Source organism: Uloborus diversus, chromosome 3, assembly GCF_026930045.1.
Source record: "Uloborus diversus isolate 005 chromosome 3, Udiv.v.3.1, whole genome shotgun sequence".
NCBI lineage: Eukaryota > Metazoa > Arthropoda > Arachnida > Araneae > Uloboridae > Uloborus > Uloborus diversus.
The window spans coordinates 188,255,446-188,275,144 of record NC_072733.1 but is presented as its reverse complement, the minus strand read 5'-3'; the positions used below and the strand labels follow the sequence as shown (position 1 = coordinate 188,275,144).

Genomic DNA, 19,699 nt, shown 5'->3' with positions numbered 1-19,699 from the left:
AAACATCTTTTTACTAGAGAGAGCCACTAGCGCAGCCAGAAATATCTTCTGGAGGGGGGGGGGGTTTTGATGAAAAATACCTTCTGGAGGTTTTTGTTTTTTTTAAACAAAATTACCTACTGCAGGGGATTTTTTGATCAAAACTGTCCTTTCATATGCATAAACTATTGTGTTTGAATTTGCATTTATGTTAAAACCAATGGCTCTGAGGGGCGTTTTCACCCCCCCCCCCCTTCGCTGTGCCACTGGAGAGAGTCACACTTTAGTGCTCTTAATGTTAAATTCTTGCACTACGCTGTTCTTTAAATTAAAATCTGTTAATTTTCACTTATTAATTTTTACATTCACTATTTACTTTCCACGGCATGTTTGTCAATAATGCTTAAAGCATTTTTCATCAGCAAGTTGAGATTCATAAACTGTCTTTAATATGCTTCGTTTTTTCGTTCATAAGTTGCGAAGTACAATATTGTATGTTATAAAATCTCTCAGAATGAAGAGCATATTATCATGCATCGCTATTTATAGTGTTTCCTTTATTTTGGGAAACTTTTATATATTTGTCACCAGCGGTTTGCTTTCTTAATAGAAAAATAACATAAAATTTAAATTCAAATGAAAATACTCAGTCCAAAATTAATTGGTTTAAGAAAAGAAAAAAAAGTATAAGATTAAATGTCTCTTTGTACAGATTCGAAATTGTACACAATGTGTAACAAAGAAAAAATGCTCGGGCGAGTTGGGCAGGGGGGGGGGCGATAATCGAAGGGGCTTATTTGCATACGTCTGCGTCTATTTGCGCTGTTTTGCATGCGCAGTCGTTGGTTCGATGAACCCCTCACTGGTTCGTTGAAACATTTGACCGGTTTCGAAAAGTTTTACCTGTCCGCTTGAAAAACAAATTTCAAAGTCAAAACAATAACAACAGCAATTGATGCAATATTTTTTGCTTTATTTTGTGATTACTTTTTATGATTTTCTGTTATTTTTCACTGAATTTACTTTTATAATAGTCACATTAGTTTCCTATCTTGCATTGAAAAATTATTATTCGTGAATCACTAGAAATCTTACAATTATTTTGTATAGCAGTTATTTTTTACGAGAAAAAAAAATACTGCTCTACGAATTTCTTTTGACAAATGTTTACTTTTCCACGGATGCGAAAAGGTTGAAAAACGCCATTCTGGATTGCTTTTCCCGAGGCCCTTTTTCTCGTAGTTGTTTATTTTACTCTAGTTGATATTTATTTATTCATTTCAAATAAACGTTTGAATGGAAAGGAGAATAAGAATTATATGTGCGTAGCTCTGTCTCAGATTTTCTCGCATTCCCCCTCCCTCCCTCTCTCTCTTGGTTTCGAGGGAATGGTGAAAAGAGTAACGAGAGAGAGAGAAAGAAGTTGCGGTTATATGAATGAAAAATAAATTTCTGTAAAAGCACACTCATTTTCGCAAAAATAAAGCTTTTGATTGTTTTATGTAAGAGATGGACAATGCCGTTCTTTTTAATGATCCGTTCATCGGAGGATCGTTCATTCCTTTCATCCGTTCACTGAAATCGTTCAATTGAACGACTTCGTTCATTTAAAAATGTTGCAGGGTATCTCTCTTCAAGACATACTCACGTGCGTTCGAAATGTTTCATCAGATCAATAATATTCTTTTAAGGAAAAACAACTAAAATGAAATAGAAGTCGGAAAATATGCATATAAAAAATTAATAAAAAAACATTTTATTCAGGTTCAGATGTATATATTTACCAATAGATCATATTAAACGCGAAAAGAAACAACGAAAATATTAGTAACTCAGCTGGGGGTACCGAATAATTTAATTTCAAAAACAGGACTCACCTGAATATTAGGGAGCTTCAAAATTATCCCTTAGTACCCATGGGATAACAAAAAAAAAAAAAAACTCGCTGCAAGTATTAAAATAAGGAAAAAATAAATAGTAATAATTCCTATCAAAATGCTCAGGATACTAAACGTAAAATTGAGATTAAGAAGTCACCAAAAGCTAATATTAAAAAGAAAGCCAAATTGATCTACTAGATGAAAGTTAATTGGGACGTTATAGATAATAGCCGAAAGAGTATCCAGGAAAGAGATATAAGGAACTTTTAGGAATAGTTTTGGCGACAGAAAGCGTGAGAAGGATTTTAACAGGCGTGTGGAATAGAAAGTGGAAAGTTCAAACATTTTTTTAGTAGCCTAAACAAGTTGCACAAAATATTACTAATAATGGGAACATTGAAAAAACGCAAATGAACTACAATGGTTAGCGAAAAAATAATGAATAAAGCAGAAAGTAAAAATGGTAAGAAATGAATATAGAGGGTGTCCCGTTTTAACCTGCAAGAAATTTATTTTCGCAACTGTTAGTCCTAGATGCATACTTCCAAATGCAAAAATGTTCAAAATGAGATGCAGAATTAAGATGTTAAAAGTTTGAGGTGAAAATAAAAATGAGTCAAAAAATACGGGCCCTAGGTCCCCTAACTTATGTTTAGGGAAATAATCTCCATTGAAAAATAATCCCAACACAAAAAGCACGACCAATATTCACCGATATATGAAACGCAGCGTTTTGTGACTTACACCACTTTATACCCGCCATTAATAACCCCTTTTGGGGAAAATTATAGCGGTAACAGGGATTTAAAGTTATATATGTGTGCATTGCGTAGAGTGTGGTTTTTGAAATTGTTCGAGGTTTTGTAGCGTGTTTTTGCGTATCATGGCATAACATTTGCATTTATTTTTGAATAGCAATGAAAAATATAAATTTTAATACTTCGACAACCTGTAATTCTCCTGAAAAGGCTACAAGTTCCAATCTCATCTTCTGTATGGCCCTTTAAAACTTTGAACTGGAATATCTTCACTGTTAAAACTATAGGATGCATTCGGCACCTTTCAGGGGAGAAACGCTTGTTCACCAGCGGCACCCAATACGGAGCGGAAATGGCACCTCTAAATAAGGTGAAAAACAGGCACCTTTTAAAAAATAGACAGCCGGAGTGAAAAAACGGAACCTTCGGAGAGAGAAATGGCACCCTTACTACAGATCCTTGCCGCCTCCCCCGTATTGTGTGCATTTTTGAATACAGTTGTGTATTTTTTTTATTTATTATTATTATTATTTTTTTTTTAAGTTTTGTTTTGATTTATGATATTCTACGTTTTGGACATTTTTCACATTGAATTCGGTACTGGAAATGATTAAAACATGTAATTACAGCATTTGATCATATTTCAGAGTTTTCAACATAGTTAAGAAGTGCTCATTACTTTAATTCATCTGATCGTGCTCTAACTCATTGTTTCTCAACCGCTTTTGACCCAGGGGCGCGGTAAAAGCGAATGAAAAACTTTGCGGACCAGTGAAACCTTTATCGTTTTTTTTTAAATTCATAAAATAAATAATATTAATAATTACGGAAAAAAAAATATCGTTTCATAAACGTTAATCAAGATTAATAAAATAAAATGCACATGAAGTTTTTCGACACTTAAAAAACCAAAAGAAATTTCTAACGCTATCGAGACATTAACCGCTAACAGGAAATGATTGTAACACTTGAAATGAAAAAGCAAAAAAAAAAAAAAAAAAGAGCTAGACTGAGAGAGATTTTTTTTTTTTTTTTTGCTAGCTTTCTGTTATAATCTACGAAGCACAAGAATAATTTTTATTAAGGTTCTCACTTGTTGATTATTGTTAACCTTATTGCCGGTGTTTTTTATTTTTGTTTGTGTGAATAATAGAAGCTGCTTATCGAGTACTCAAGAAAATAATGAGAGATATTTTTAGCAGCGTTTTAAATGATGGAAATTTCACGATAGTAACTGTAAACTGAAACTAAAAGACAGTAACAGTAACTGAAAAGCAATAAATGCACTTTTAAAAACTTTTAACTATGTTTGAAAGCCATAAAAGCTACAAAGTGATCAAAAGCTGTACTTACTTGTAATTTCGGATAATTAATCCAAGAAAAGTTGCGTTTTAATCCAATAGTGTACTTCATTCAATGTGAAAGACACATAAACGCAATCATCATTTGTCCGCCATATTGAGGTAGTTGAATGTATGTCTAAGGCAAAAGCGCATGCGCAATAAGTCTTTCTGCGATTGCATGCTGTTTCGGCTCTTCTGCTCTATTTCCTGGCCTGCGTTGCTCCTTCATTCACCATGCTTTCACCTTAGAGAGAACATATTCACTCGTCTGAAACCCCTGGTTATAACAGTGTTCTTGAGTTTTGGTCGCACAAATGTCAAGTTTTTCGCGTTAGTAATATTCAATTTGCTATTAATTAGCTTTTAATTCAAAAAGGAGAAAAAAAAAGACATAGAAATTCAGGGCCGTCCGAAGAGGGGGCGAGCGGGGCAGTCGTCCCCTCGGCAGAGGAAAGCCTTTCCTCGGATGACTTTTCATCCAGAAGCTCCCACCTCTTTGCATTGAAAAAAGTGTTCCGTGTAACACCGAAACACGTGTCTGCAGTGATTTGCAATTTTTGTGCTTCAAAACGTTGGTTAATTGATTCATTCAAGGATGATCATTTTGATTTATTGGGAGCCAGTTCCAAATATCATTCAGTTTGTGACGATTCGGCACTGTCGGCTTAGGTTTTGGCTTTAAAAGTAGAAGTAAAACGACAATTTAGTTAATACATTTTTATTTAGTAAATTCATTAAAAAATATAGGGTGTTAAGATGACTACCGCCCCCCTCAAAAGTCTAACTTGAAAATATTCCTTCTAAAAATTTCAATGGCGCAAACTGAGCCGTTTTTCTCCCCTTCGTGATGAGGCACCCATGAAGTCAGCTACGTGAAACAGAAACTTACAAAAATTTGATTAAAAAAAAATGACATCTTTGTTTCTACATACATAAATGCTGGTATTAATTTGGAATAAGTAAAAGCAAAAAACTCTTGAAAAGAATCATTGGATGAGTCCAGATCGAAATTTAATTCTGATGTAATTTTTTCAAAGAACACATTTTCTATTTATAATCTACAAATTATTTATTTGTGTTCTTAATTTGATCAACATGAGTAACTAATTCAGTTTTAATTGTTTGTTTCTTATCTTGTGGGATAACATTTTACAAGATAAATATTTAAATTTTTAACATTTCCATTTTTCGAAAAGTTTTTGGGGTATTAATTAATAAATATCAGAAGCAGATTCATTGTTTGCGTTGTAATTTCTACGATCCACAGCCCTCTGATTATTTTTTTCATTAATATTCAAAAAATGCAAGTGTGATGCGTTCACACGTATAATGCATTGACACAAAATCAACTTGTGTATAGGAGGGGGAGGACGCCAGGAAACATTCGCCCCGGGCACCGTCAGCTCTTCAGACGGCCCTGCGGGAAATTCACGCATCAAAACCAAATTTTCACACATTGAAACTATATATACATTATTTAATTTATTTCAAAACAACCTTCCTCACCTTTTGATTTGGGAAATGATTTTATAACTTCATCGGATTTCAAGTTTCTTGAAAGCTTGCTCTCCAGTGCCAGTGGCGACCCTAGGTGTTGCAGGGACGAAGACTTTTTTTGCGGGGCCCTCAATTAAAAATATGTATGCTTGAATTGTTACAGGGATGTTCATCGCAAGTCACCCCCCCCCCCCCCCCCGAACAAGACCACGGAAAAAAAAGTGGGAAACGTTCTATGGAAACAGCCTTTTTAAAGATTTTCAGTTTCAGCCATGTCTCCCGCCTGGTGTGCATCCCTGTTAATTATTATAATACGAGTGCATTTCAATATAATTTTATCTTAATTATACCTAAGTGAAAATTGACAAAAGAAAAATTTTCTCAATATAATCGTACGTATATACTTTTCAGGATTGACCTTGGAAGAAGGGTAGTATGAGGAGAGTGATTCAAGGACCACCTTAAATGCGATCTAAAATATCTTTGGTTTGAGGGGATCCGAAATTTTCTCCCCCGGGGAAAATTTTGAAAAATACGAATAAAATTCTGCGTTTTGAGACCTTATAAAACATAATTGGAGCTATAAAAATATCAGGAAAAAACAGGCTAACCAAAACTTTTTATAAATTTTATACTCTTTTGCAAACGAAGATCATGCAGAATAAAAATAGTTTTTGGTTCGACAAATCGTAGCCATTGATCGACAAAGAAAGGAGAAAAGACACCGCATCGTCACTTGCTCACATCGGCTTTTGGATAATTGATCATCCCCCAAAACTCATCGACAAACAAAATGACCTCTAGTATAAAATGCATTACATTTTTTAAAAAGAAATAGGGTGAAGATTTAATAAATAGGTAACAAGAGAGTAACAAACTAGTCATTTAAACAATTTATAGTTAATACGCTAGATTAGAAATAAAATTGTAGCCCTTTTAAAGTAGATTCAAAGACTTAATTTCAAGGACTCGAGAACAATTAACTTGCTTGTGTCATTTTACCGAATTGTTCTAAACTTGTAAGAAACTCCTGTTTTAAGTTTTAAATAAAAGAAAAAAAAAATCTGCAGATTTCTCATCACAAACAATATTTTTTCCAGTACTGGTAGTGTGGAAAACGAAAGAGAATAGAGGGTGTGCAATTTTTTTCTTGTGCTAAACAGATTAACAGTATGCCATAGACGTAAGATAAAATCAAGCAGTAACATATAAGAACTTCCAAAACACTGAATTTGGAACTAAACAATTAGCAAGATATGACATGTGAGCCACAAAAAAATATCTCAAGCAATACGTATATGTTACAAAAAGGTGAGAACCATGATTTATCCTTTTTTTTATGCCGAATGTAGCAAAAAGAGCTGAATTTGGCACATTTTGGTGTGTTTCGCCCTTCCGTTCATATTCGTTAGAATTTTTCAAATTCAGTGTTTGTTACAGCATTTTCCCAAATGTTCAAAGTTTTCAAGCACTTAAAAATGCAAAAAAAAAAAAGCAAATTTTTCATTTTTTTTTAGGACGGAATCATGCAATTTTCGGGAGTCGGGGGCCCTCAACAAAGCAGGGTCCCTAAGCTACAACTTGTTTAGCGTAAGGTAAATCCAACTCTGCTAAGAATGTACGTTAATGTAGAGACAAGTGAGGATAGTCAGAAGGAATGGGACACCTGCATTTATAAGTCAAAATAAAATGAGAAAAATACATTTCTAGAAAAACCGGTAGTTGTATCAGATTTAGACTCTCGCGTGATTCTACACTGCAACACCTATACTGAACAAGTTAGCAATAATTTTTCACTCTTCATTTCAGTATATAAATGAAGCTGTCCCATTTCACCCGCAGTCCAATTCTTTTCCACTCTCCCCTAATAATTGCTATTATTAATACATAAGTAAATAAATCTTTGAGAAAAAAAACCATAAAAATTACAAAAATAATCACAAAATTAACGTAAAAATAACATGAAAATATTACTATAAGTAAAACTTAATAAGGAAATGTTTTTAACGCGGCCACGTAAAAATCTCGCAGAGGTCTGGCCACATTTTTTGCAGACCGGTACCGATCCTTTGGAGCAGAGCTTGAGAATGAATCTCTGTTTTAGAAGAGCTCTAACCAGTGTTGTGCCAGATGGTCAAATCCAGATTTCCCCAATTCCCTTCCAATTTTTCCCCAAAAAGCGATGTTTTCTATCAAAATTCCCCAAATTCAAAAATTATTTTTCCACTAATATTTCCGTAAAATGAATCGACTTCCTCGGATATTTTTGTCTCTTAAAAAAAAAAAAAGTTTTTTCCCCAAATAGCCAAATTTTCTTATAAAACTCCCCAATTTTTTTTCTTCCCATTTTCGCTTTTTTTTTTGTCTTTTTTATCTTTATCTTTTTTTTACCTTTACTAATAATAAAGCTGAAAGTCTCTCTGTCCGGATCTCTCTCTCTGTCAGAATCTCTGTCTGTCAGGATCTCTGTGACGCGCATAGCACCTAGACCGTTCGACCGATGTTCATGGAGTTTGGCAAAGAATTAGTTTGTAGCATGGGGGTGTGCACCTTTAAGCAATTTTTTGAAAATTCGATTTTGTTCTTTTTCTATTCCAATATTAAGAACATTTTCCCGAGCAAAATTATCATAAGATGGACAATTAAATTACCGAGTTATCATAATGTGGAACCGTAACGTGGGCAAGCCAATTGGCGAGAAATTCATCATGCATTATTTGTAAATATACAGGTGAACCAAAATACCTTTTAATTTTCTACTACGGGCAAAGCCGTACGGGTGCCACTAGTCATAAATACAAGCGCCTGACCCCCCCCCCCCCGAGAGATAAGAAATAACCAAATCTTTTTTTTTCTACTCGCATTTACTACTCTGCTTCTGTATGTGCATTTAAACTATGATTTTTGTATGTATTTATATCCAAGAACATTCTTTATCACACTTATTTTTTGCCTGTTTCACGTATCAATTAGTTACTCACGCAGAACTATTAATGAGAATTCCGTAGCATAATATTCCACATAATGCGAAATGCAAATTCCATAAAGTTGAGCAAAGTTTTCCCCAAGAAAAAAATTCCCCCCCAAAGAATTCCCCTCAAAACCCATTTCCCCAGAGAGAACCAGATTTCTCCAAAATGGTTAAATTCCCGCCAATCTGGCAACACTGGCTCTAACTGACAAATTTTAAAGCAACCCCCCCCCCCCCCGGAAAATTATCTGGGATTCATCCTCCAGGACCAGCGAGAGGCCATGTGAACTTATAACCAGAAACTAGGGGTCTGGCCCTTGGGAGAGGGGGCTGCACATGAGTGTAGTATTAGTTGCATGGGTGGAGGGCGTATACTGGTTCTCCATGAGCCCTCTATTCGTCCTCATTTTGCATTTTTATGGGGCCCCACGTTCAGTAGAGCTTTGAACTAGGTCAAGCTTGTTCTGTGAAGACGGAGAAAGAAATAAAAAAAAAAAGAAAAGAAAAAAAAAGAAAAAAAAAAGAAATTCATTGATAATAATACAACTCGGTGCGGGGCCCTGTGCAACTGCACGGCCCTGTCCAGTGCTAAAATTCCGAGACTAGTTGCCTGTCGCAATGTTCTTTAGGAGCCCTATTTTTGTCAATCAATCTTAAAATAAGTTAGTGTTTGATGAACAGGTGGTATTTTAATTTTATCAATAATTAATCTTCGTTTATCATGAAAGACGAAAAACTAAATCAACTGAGCTTTAAAATCAACTGTCTCTTTACAATACTGTCTAACGTCTGAAGACAATCCTTTGAAGAATCTTCGACTTTGCTTTCTTTTATTCACGATCAAAGTTATGAAAAGTATATTTTTAACAATATTGCAGTTTATTTTAGAGTGATAGACAGGGAGATGGGCAAAAATACATTGAGACGGGCCCCCAATAATGTAAAAATGCCCCTGACGTCAGTAATATTATTCGCAATTCTCAACTCGAAACGCTCTCGTGATTTCTTACAATCGTTCTTTTTTGGCGAGGGGGCGGGGGATAATCCATTATGCATATAAACATATGTATAAAAGGTTACATGCACGAAACGATTGACGTTTATTTCACTACACACTTTCACCATCCCTATCATTAGTGAGAACAGAACATTTATTTATTTCCGAACACTCAGGCTAAAATAAAAAAAAAAATCTTTACATTTTCGCTTATTCAGAGTTTTTTTTTTTCTTCCTTTCTATTTTTCTTTCTTTCTTTTTCTTTTTTTTTTTGCGTCGATGTCGCCGAGTCCTCCCAATGCCCGGGCCCCTAGTTTCCGACTAGGCTGAAATGGTCTCTCGTCGGTCCTGTTCCTGATTGTACGATAAAACAAAAGTTTGAATTTTGAGATCTCGAATTCTCAAATTATGTTTTTCGCAATCACAGATTGCGATAGGACCCTACTCGTAGAAACTCTACTCGTATGGTTTCTTGTTTCTTCAAGTGACTTTTATCGAAACCATAATTTAAATTCAAGACGTCAAAATTCAAATGAATGCCAGAGGGACCGGATGCTGGATGCTATATGTGCTTCGCGTAAAAATGATTGCGTAAAGTCGAGAAGGTTGTTTATAAATAATTCGATTCCGAGACAGTTATTGGACGACTGCATTTATAATGCAGTCGTTCTTATAGCATAGAGAAATAAAAATTGAAGGCCGTGGACGTCATTCGATCAGAGGTCAAGTGAAAACAATTGCAATTCATACGATTGCTCAAAAAAAAAAAAAAAACTGGCGCTGTTAAAATCATACACCATTTCTTAATATTGGGACAGCCTTCTCTGCCATGAACAAGATGCGTGATATGCTACGCTGCGCCTTGCAGAACCTTTTGGTGTGCCCCCCGCCCCATCCTAAATCCTGTCTTGAAAATATGCAGACGCAGATGTAAGTTTCAATTACCAAAAAGATAATTTCAAAAGGAGATTAATTTTTAAAAATAATTTTTGGTTAAATAGTGTTCAGTTACAAATAGTAGACAAGATTAGTCAAAATTAACATATGTTTCGTTATAAAAACGCAACTATACCGCAATTTAAATGTCCCAAATGCCAAAAGCTACGATATACGCGGCACTGAGACGTCCCGTTTTCAGGTAGCGTGTCTCGTTATTCTTGTTTCCGCACGACATGGTTGCGGGTCGCTGAAATGTCCCGTTTCCTAAAGTGACAGAAAATGAAACACTGAGAATTTTTTGAATCAACCGTCTTTTTGGGTGGAATTCGAATCAACGAACTTTTCAATCCTGATGCAATTTAAATCATGCGAACGTTCACTCAGGGGTGCCACGAACTTACATTTTTCATCATTGCAATTATGTCTCCAAACTTTTCCGAATCGTCAGAGAAAATTTGCAGAATAAGGAAAATTTTTGGGAAGTCGTAATGTGACCTTCCATATACGAAGGTGCGCCTCTTGTTGTGTTCCTATTTGTTTAAATAAATTTTAAATTTCTCTTCCCCTATGCACTGATAAAAAGTGTGTTTACTCCTTTGAATAATTTGTAGACTAGTGAAAAAGCACACTGTCGAATCATATAGTTCCGCAATGCTAATTTTATAAGTAAATTGAATAAAATCCACCCAATTTCAATCTTGAAATTAGCACCAAATAAACAGGGTATGTTTTTGTACAAACTAAAAATATGCGATTGTTTTTAAATCACATGCAGTTGTTTAAAATTATTAAATGTCCCGTTTTGAGGGGAAAAGAAAGGTGGTTCCCTATTCATAATTGTCGATCACAGATAACAAATAGTGTACAACGCAGATAGCTAACTGTAGATGGCAGCACCTATAACCTGTTTCTTTTGCAAACAAACGGTTTTTGTCGGTTGCAGTTTGGAGCCTACAATGGTTTTTATTAGTGGAGTAAGGAATTTTGCACATAATAACGGGCTCGACGAAACTAAGCAAAATCATTAAAAAAAAGCAGTTTCAAAAGGCAAACGAGGCAGCAATATTAACTCATTTTGAGAAAGAAATGCGAATATATGAATTTCGAGACTTTTTGCTTCCAGTGACTGATTTACAGATTTGGGGACTTGTCATAAAGCCCCTTTAGATTTCCTTTGTCTATCAGAGGACAATAAAAAAAGTTTATAATTTTTCTTTCTGCATTCCCCCTTTGATCCCCTCTACGATCATGAGGTGCCCTCGTAATTGCGACATTGTAAATCCGTCACTGTTTTAGGGGAAGTAGCAAAAAAGAGAAAAGAAAACGGAGGGCAACATGTTGCATGTATGAATATATGAATTTACAGTCGAATTTTGATTGCTCTTATTTACGTTTTACAGAATAAAAGTTGACTTTTTCAGGACTTGGACATCCTTTGAGGGGAAGTTCTTGTTACGCATTCCATTTGAGGACCTAAAATCTATTTTTGGCTAAAATGACCGACTGGACCGATTTCATTCATCCACCGTGGGTAAGGAAAGGACCACTTTTTATTATTATTTCTTTTTGCTTAGTACGTATGAAAATTAAACCAATAATAATCAAATAGTTTTGGCGCTTTTAAAACTACTTTCCATTGAAGCGAAATCTTTATTTATTCATATGTTTTCGTTTCAAAATCCTGTTACAGTTTGAAGGGAAAGATGAGGGGAGGGGGAATAGCAGGAATAAAATGTAATATAATTTTGGAAAGTTTCCTTCAAACAAATGAATAGAAGATTAAGTTTGAAATGTGACAATTTTTTCAAAGTGTTATTTCTTTTTTTGTAGTTATTTATTTGATTACTTTCTTTTCCTTCGTCCCTTCAGGATCTTGAATAAAAAAAAAACCAATCAACGAAAGCGAAAATACGAATTAAGCAGTTGAATTTTGAACTCATTTATTATTAAAACTACAACCTATTGGGAAAAAATGCATTTGTTTCCCACAAGTATATTGCTCAATGTATTAGTATATTAGCAAATTTAAGACTTATTTTATGGCAAATAGATTCTGCTTGAAAATGTTTAATATCAAATAAATTGCTAACCTAAAGTTATTCTTTTCGAGTGACGTCACGATTCACATTCCTAAGTGATTGCGCGATCATTGCTGAATGCTTCATCGAGGTGTGGTCCAAGTTTATCTTCTGTAAGTAATATTATAATGTGTTTAAATAATAGCATTAGTATTTTTCTATATGTGATAAATGTCCAGTTATCCTATTTTGAAGTTCTGAATTAATTTGCGGATAATTGAAGCTTGTTTTCTTTCGACTTTCATTTGCTCTCATCATAACCCTACCAAAGTCCTCTGAAACAAGTTCTCTGAATTGTATCGGCTTTTCAATGTGCTGTTGTTGGTAAATATTTTTTTACAGATTTCACGGGAACACTGTTTTATTGGTTAATTTTTTATAAAATGTTACAGTGGAGTGACATAATTATTTAATAGTTTCTTACCAAACTTTTGAAAAGTATGTAAACAATCGTTATCATGTCGAAAATCTTACCAATATTTGCTCATATTTCTTTCTATATCCTTGTTATCTTAATAAATCTTCAGTAAATTTATACATAGCAGCATTTAAATTTCTAATTGTCTTAGCAGAGAATAATCTTCATTAAAATTGTATCTGTTGTTTACAGACGTGCTATTTACTTGTGTCATATTCAAAATAAACTGCCAAAACTTGCCGGATGCTTCTTAAATTGGAATGTATTATTGAAGTTTTCATACTTTTATGATTATCGTGTAATTAATAATTCTCTACTGTTATTTTGATTTCTCGGGAATGTCAAATGTATGAACATTTAAAATTCTAGTTTTTAAACTTTTTTTTTCTTTTTGTGTAATTATTTGTTAAGTAACGATAACCATAATCGAATGTATAGAAACTAATTTCATAAAAATATTTTCCAGCCCAGAAGTGTTTAAATTTTAAATGAATATTTTTAAATGATTTAAAACACTTTAATGTTTAATTGTGAAATTTACGCGAATAATGATCTGAAAACAGCTGTTATATTTTCTGTAAGAGAATTAATGCCATTTAATCACTCTATATTAAACCACAATAAAGTGAGGGGTGAAAATGATCTAAAATATGTTCGATGATTTAAATTATATTGAATATCAACTGTTATAATGTTATGTATCTTCCAGTGGCATAGCCAGAATTTTTTTTTCATACTAGGTTTAATTTTGTAGGGTGGGGAGTGGGATATGGTTAGCTTATTAATTTCTGTGGTCATATGTAGAAAATTTCTGTACTTGTCCCCCTCCCCCCCCCCCCTTGGATGTGTCACTGGTCTCAGTGTAATTTGATATTTTTTTTGAACAAGGCTTAGTTTGATTTTATGATCCCAATGATCCCAATCTTCGAGCAATATAACATTGCAAATTCATGAAAAAGAGAATAGTTCGGTTTAGTTTTTGAAATGTTTTATCTATGCAGCCATGCAAATATTTTAATATCTGTTACAAGTTTGATAGGGACAATACCTTTAAGATTTAGATCTCAAAATAGTGTAGTTGAAGCTTTTTCAATTTTTGTGCTGTGCAGTTATTGATTAAATTCCCTTTTAACGGAGCACTCCTTACTTAGCTTTTCATGAATTTCAATAAAAAAACACTTATCGTTTTAGCCATATAGTTTAAATGTGTGTGAGTGTTATTGATTTTTTAAGCTGTTGCGTACACTAGCATTGTTTTTACCTATTTTTCTTGTTATTCTGGAATTTGCTTATCTGGGGTTACCATGCCACCCTATTTGGTGGATAATTGGGATCAGGAGTTTACTATACATAGTCATTAGCCATTTTTTATGTGCTAGTGTTTACTTTTTCCTGCAAAAGAAAAACAGAATATGGTTTTTATGTAAGGTTTACAATTTTGATGGAATGTGTAGCGAATCATCACTCTCTACATTCAACTGGTTAATGCTAGCTGGATAGTGTACGTTATTGTATTATTTCTCACTGGGGATAAAGGTATTCGTAAATGGTGTTTGATTACTTGCTTTTCAAACAGTAAGTAATACCTTCAATATCTATAAAATGTGGGGAGAGAAGATACTGCTACTAATGTGCACTTATTTTCTTCATCAAACAAGGGGTGCTATTTTAATGGGTTGATAGTAGTGTGTAAGAACTGTGTATGTGTGCTTGTAGTTCATTACCCAATAATAAAGATGTGATATGTATCAGGGACAGGGTGATGTAGAAATTTCTACATTGTGATGCATCACCAGTCTTAGGTTGCATTCACCGACCTCGACCAGCAGGGTTGTAGTTTTAGCCATGGCCGCTGGCATAAACCGGCCAAAACTGGATTTAACCAACATACAGCTGACCAAAAACTGTATTGTATAAAAGCGTACTAATAAGTGTACACATAGAGTTTGTATGCATAATATTGCACATTTTAATGCATGATTGGAAGAAATAGGATGTGTATTTATGATAATTGAAATAAATTGTGAAATCGATTTATTAATTTAAATACCACTATTCTTATATTAACATTGCAAATTGTTCACAACAAAGACAAAGGATACTCGTTTATTAGGAATACTAAAACACCCTGCAATACAAACTAATAGCTATTCTTCACAAAAGTTGTAACATGTATTCAATGTATTAAAAAATAAATATACTTTGATTAAATTTGAAATTCATTTTGTTCGCATAAAACTAGGAAACAGTTATATATTATTCTATTTAAACTTTATTTCCTATATCCACGTCCAATGGCCGAAACTGAACAAAACCGATTTTATTCAAGCTGGTTTTATACATGATTAAAACCACCACTGGCCGTTACTTGCAACCCTGTCGACTGTTGACTAACCGGTAACTAACCGCAGCGTTCTATGAGAGCTACCAGTCAACTGGTTGCTACTAATGTTTAATCATCTTTGTATCATTCGTCTGCACCATGTCTACGCAAGTAACCAGTGATCAACCGAAAGTGTTCGATGAAGCATTTGTTGGTAAACAACCGGTCATATTAGCTGTCATGTGATCAACCGACCGGTAGCTACCGGGCCGGGTTAAGGTCGGCGAACGTCGACTTAGATGGCGATGTTGCAATGCATCACAATGAAAGTTTTTTTTTTTTAAAGATCTTTACTTATAGCTGCTTGTTTAAATTATACAAACTATATTCAAGATGAAAAAATATAAATTATGCCAGCTGCTACAAACAGATTCTTACATCAGCAGGAAATTGTCAAAAAAAAAACCTGTTGAAAGGGCAAGATAGCAATACGTGTTTTGGTATTACAGTGAATCTATTTTCCCAAAGCAAAAAGATGTGAGCAATCTTCTTGCATTATTAAAGGCGTTCCTTGAATAACAAAAATTCATGTATGCAATCTTTGTAGGTATTTAACGCATTTCTGTTTCACCAGGTACAGTACATCGCTATTTTACACATTAAGCATTGTTTTTTTTCTCTTGTTGTTGTTGAATGATTTTAAGATAAACTTTGTTCATCAATATTTTTTTTTCTTTCAAGAGCTTAAAAAATTGCAGTTTATCTTATTTTATTTGTGTGGTTTTATTTTTTAAATATAAGATGTGTAAACAGTATTCATAAAGCTTATAGTTTCTAACCTGGTGTTATCCTTCACAACAAACTAATGACACAGTAATATTAGGGTTGTGGGCACTTGGAACATCTTACTGCAGCGGTTCCCAACTCATGAGCTTCGGCCAACAAGTGGGCCGCGAACAGCCTGTTACTGGGCCGTGGACACTGGTCTAGAATCTGAACCAAAATAAATCTCGGGATCTTAATTTCCATTTTTTGCGAAAAAGTTTGATGCACCGTCGCTCAAAACCTCTCCCTAGCTTATCGCCAATAAGGAACTTTAAGATTAAGATTTTTCATATTTCTTAGGAACTTTCCTTTATAATTGAAAATGAAATCTAAATGAATCAGAAACTCCTTTAAAGAAAATTGTCAAAAAAAAAAAAAAAAAAATATTAGGTTCAAACTTTTAAGTTAAAAATGCTCCTCCTTTATTGAACTGACACGACTAACCAATGAATTGAGACACTTAAGGGGCTATTCGAGAACCTACCTATTTGAATGAGACTTTTCGTTGCAGTTTAAAAAAAAATATATATATATATTAGGGTGGTTCTTATTTTTGAAGTTGTAGATATTTTACATGACGCCCCCTCAATTTGTTCCATTATACAAATAAATGATCCATGCAAAATTTTAAGTCAATCCATGAATATTAACACGTGTCCCTAGGGCCCTCTTTTTTGAGTTTTAAAGAAAAAATTGCGGATTTTCTCATTTTTATGTAAAAATATTCCTAGGTTTCATATTTAAAGTAATTTTGAACCTCAATAGATGTTGCTACTTCCTGACCAACCATTCTCTCACTTTCATTCTGTAAAATTTTACATATTACATAGGGTACATGTACACCAATGGCCTTGGGACAGGCATAACACTATTCGCACTCGTTTCAAACCAAGCGGCAGGGGAACATTTCTTTCCACCAAGATGAAGGGATTCTAAAGGCCATTAATGAATGGCCTAGGCCATTAATGAATGATTTTTGATAACAGCAAATTGCCCCCTCCAGGCTTTGGGGGTGTTGATTTAGAAAATTTTCTGTGTATGCAATAGGTATGGCAAATAGGGTCACTAGGTTTCCATGCTATAAATATAAGTAATGACAATTATATTTTAATTCGCTGTTCTTTAGTTATATACTTAAATGTTTATGCATTCTTATAATTTAAATTTTGAAAAATCCTCGTTTACCCTACCATAAAAATAAACTCTATTTTCCATATCTAAAATATAAATTTAAAAATATTCCAGATCGGAATAATGTAAAAATTTATACTTTAAACTGTCTTCTATTTCAGTACATAGTCCTTTATTATCATTAAATTCCTCTTGTAATTCACAAGATTTAGAAACCGAAATGGGTATCTATCCTAACCTGTTGAACCTTTTTTCTATATCTGGTCTACCACAACGCAAAAAAACTTGACAACTATTGAGATCTGCTCGCATTTCATCAATGTTAGACAAATGCCATATTAGGGACAAAGATGCTGCTCATTTATTAACAGCCTATGTAGATGCAGTAAATTTAAATCCATATAACCTTATGATCAATCGTACATCCCTTAAGAGAGCAAGAAAAAATCTTCGAGAGGTAAAATCAGAGTTCATGAATTTAAATTTAGATTTTTTAGTTATTCCCTGGGATACAAAGCTGCATTCAGATGTAACTGGGAAAAAAACGCCGATAGGCTTACCATGATAGCTTCAGGTTCCAATGTTGAACAGCTACTCAGAATTTCTGAGATATTTCTTCACTTGTATATGATATCTTAGATGATTGCTCTTTATTGCTAACTGTTCAAGCTGTAGTATTTTATACAGCGGCTGACAACACCGGCCGTGTAAATTGTGCATGTAATTGTTTAGAGCAAAAGCTGAACGGTGATATATTGCATTTGTATTGCTATCATCATGCACTTGAAATCGTACTGCAGAGTGTCTTTAAAGAAGTTCTTGCCTTTCTTAGTTCTAGATTCGATATTCCATTATTAAGGCGCTTTAAAATTCAAAAATTGCACATACCACTTAAATTCTAAAAGAAGAATTTGATGACCTATTATTGTTCAATGTTCATAGAAAGCGGAATTAAGAAATATTACAGGGAATTCTCATAACGTGTAATAATATTTCTTGGTGAAATCCTCCCTTCTACAGGGATATGTTTTCGGCAACCTAGAGCTTATCCCTGACCCAGAGGGGTGGTAAAAGGAATTTCTTGTTTGAAAATTTATATATTTAGGAAGCAATTTAAATTGACACTACATGAAGAGATTGCTCGTAAATGCTGTTTTACAGTTAAATGTTGTATGAAGGTATAGTTTCTTGCAGCAACCCATTCTAGGCCTTTTAAATTAATATGTCTATTGTCTAAAAAACTTGCAGCATACAAAATGATGACAAACATTCAACAGAAGCAGAGATTGAAAAATTCATAAATCACTTATGGTACTTAGGGGATGAACTAGTAGCTTTGTCCGTATTGGATGAAGGCATTAACTTTGAAGATAGGAAAAGAATTCTTCAAAAAAATGCTTGCTGAATAGGAAGACTTGTCTGATGACTGTATAAAAAATTTCAAATAACAGTAGATGATTTGGAATACTTTCTTAGTAAAGATCTTCCTCTTTATAGAATCAAATACAAGTAAATAAAACTGTTTGATAAGTTACAAACACCAAAAGAAGTTTTCCTATTTGATCCTGATTCATGGCAAAATGAAGGAAGCTATTTAAAGGGAAGAGATATCGTTAAATGCTGAAAGTTGTGAATGATACAACTGAAAGAGGAGCACAATTAATCGATGAATTTCACAATCAATTTACCAAATATGAGCCACAAAAGCAATCTAGGATTTTACAGACACTCCAAGACTATCGGAAAAAAAAATGCACACGATTGAGATACATTGAGAAAAGCGTACGATTAAGGTAAAGTTTCTAAAGCAATATTTCATTCTTATTCAACGTAAAATCTTTAGACGATATGAAGTAATTGAAAAGATTAATTTTAGTGCTATCTTGCTGTAAAAATATTTTGCAAACATAGAAGAAACGATGTACGGGGTCTGAAGTAAAAACTCGAAGATTTGTGAGAAAATTATCAAAAGTGTTGAAAGTTCAACCTCCTAAGGACACGTGTTATTATTGACCGATCGAGTTCAAATTTTGCACCGATTACTTTTTATTATAGTGTCACAAAACTAGGGGGGCGTCACTTGTTGAATTCCGAAATTTTTTTCCCCCATATAAATAAGGACCACCCTAATATATATATATATATATATGGAAATGCATTTAATGTTGCGAGTTATTTGAGACGATAACGATTCAGTTTCAATGCAGATATCAGTTCCCTTATTTTTTTTCCCTTAGAAATTAGTTAGAAAATCGTTCTTGTGCAGTACATTATTATCAGTGGTGCAGCATTAGAGGAGAAGGGTATTAACATCTCCAGAACTTTTGTTTTTAACACTTTCAGTTCTAGTATGGTATATTCTTTACACTTAAGTACAGTTATGAGCGGATGATCCCCCCCCCCCCCCCGAAAGTACATTTTGGCTGTACCAGTAATATCTAGTAGTTAGTGGGCCTCAATGGTATTTTCTACAAAACTGGTGGGCCCCACAACTAAAAAGGTTGGGAACTGCTGGCTTACCAGAAGAGGCGGTAATGAGGAAGGGGGTGGATAGCTTTAC

General features: G+C 34.0%; 1 protein-coding gene across 1 annotated transcript in view; it reads left to right on the top strand.

Annotated features, from left to right (window-relative positions):
• Positions 1–12,470: 12,470 nt before the first annotated feature.
• Positions 12,471–19,699, top strand: part of LOC129219340 (ras-like GTP-binding protein RHO) — a 29,023-nt gene continuing 21,794 nt past the window's right edge. Inside the window, exon 1 of the mRNA XM_054853704.1 lies at positions 12,471–12,555. The gene's annotated coding sequence lies outside the window, so the exon portion shown is untranslated. The remainder of the gene's footprint in view (positions 12,556–19,699) is intronic.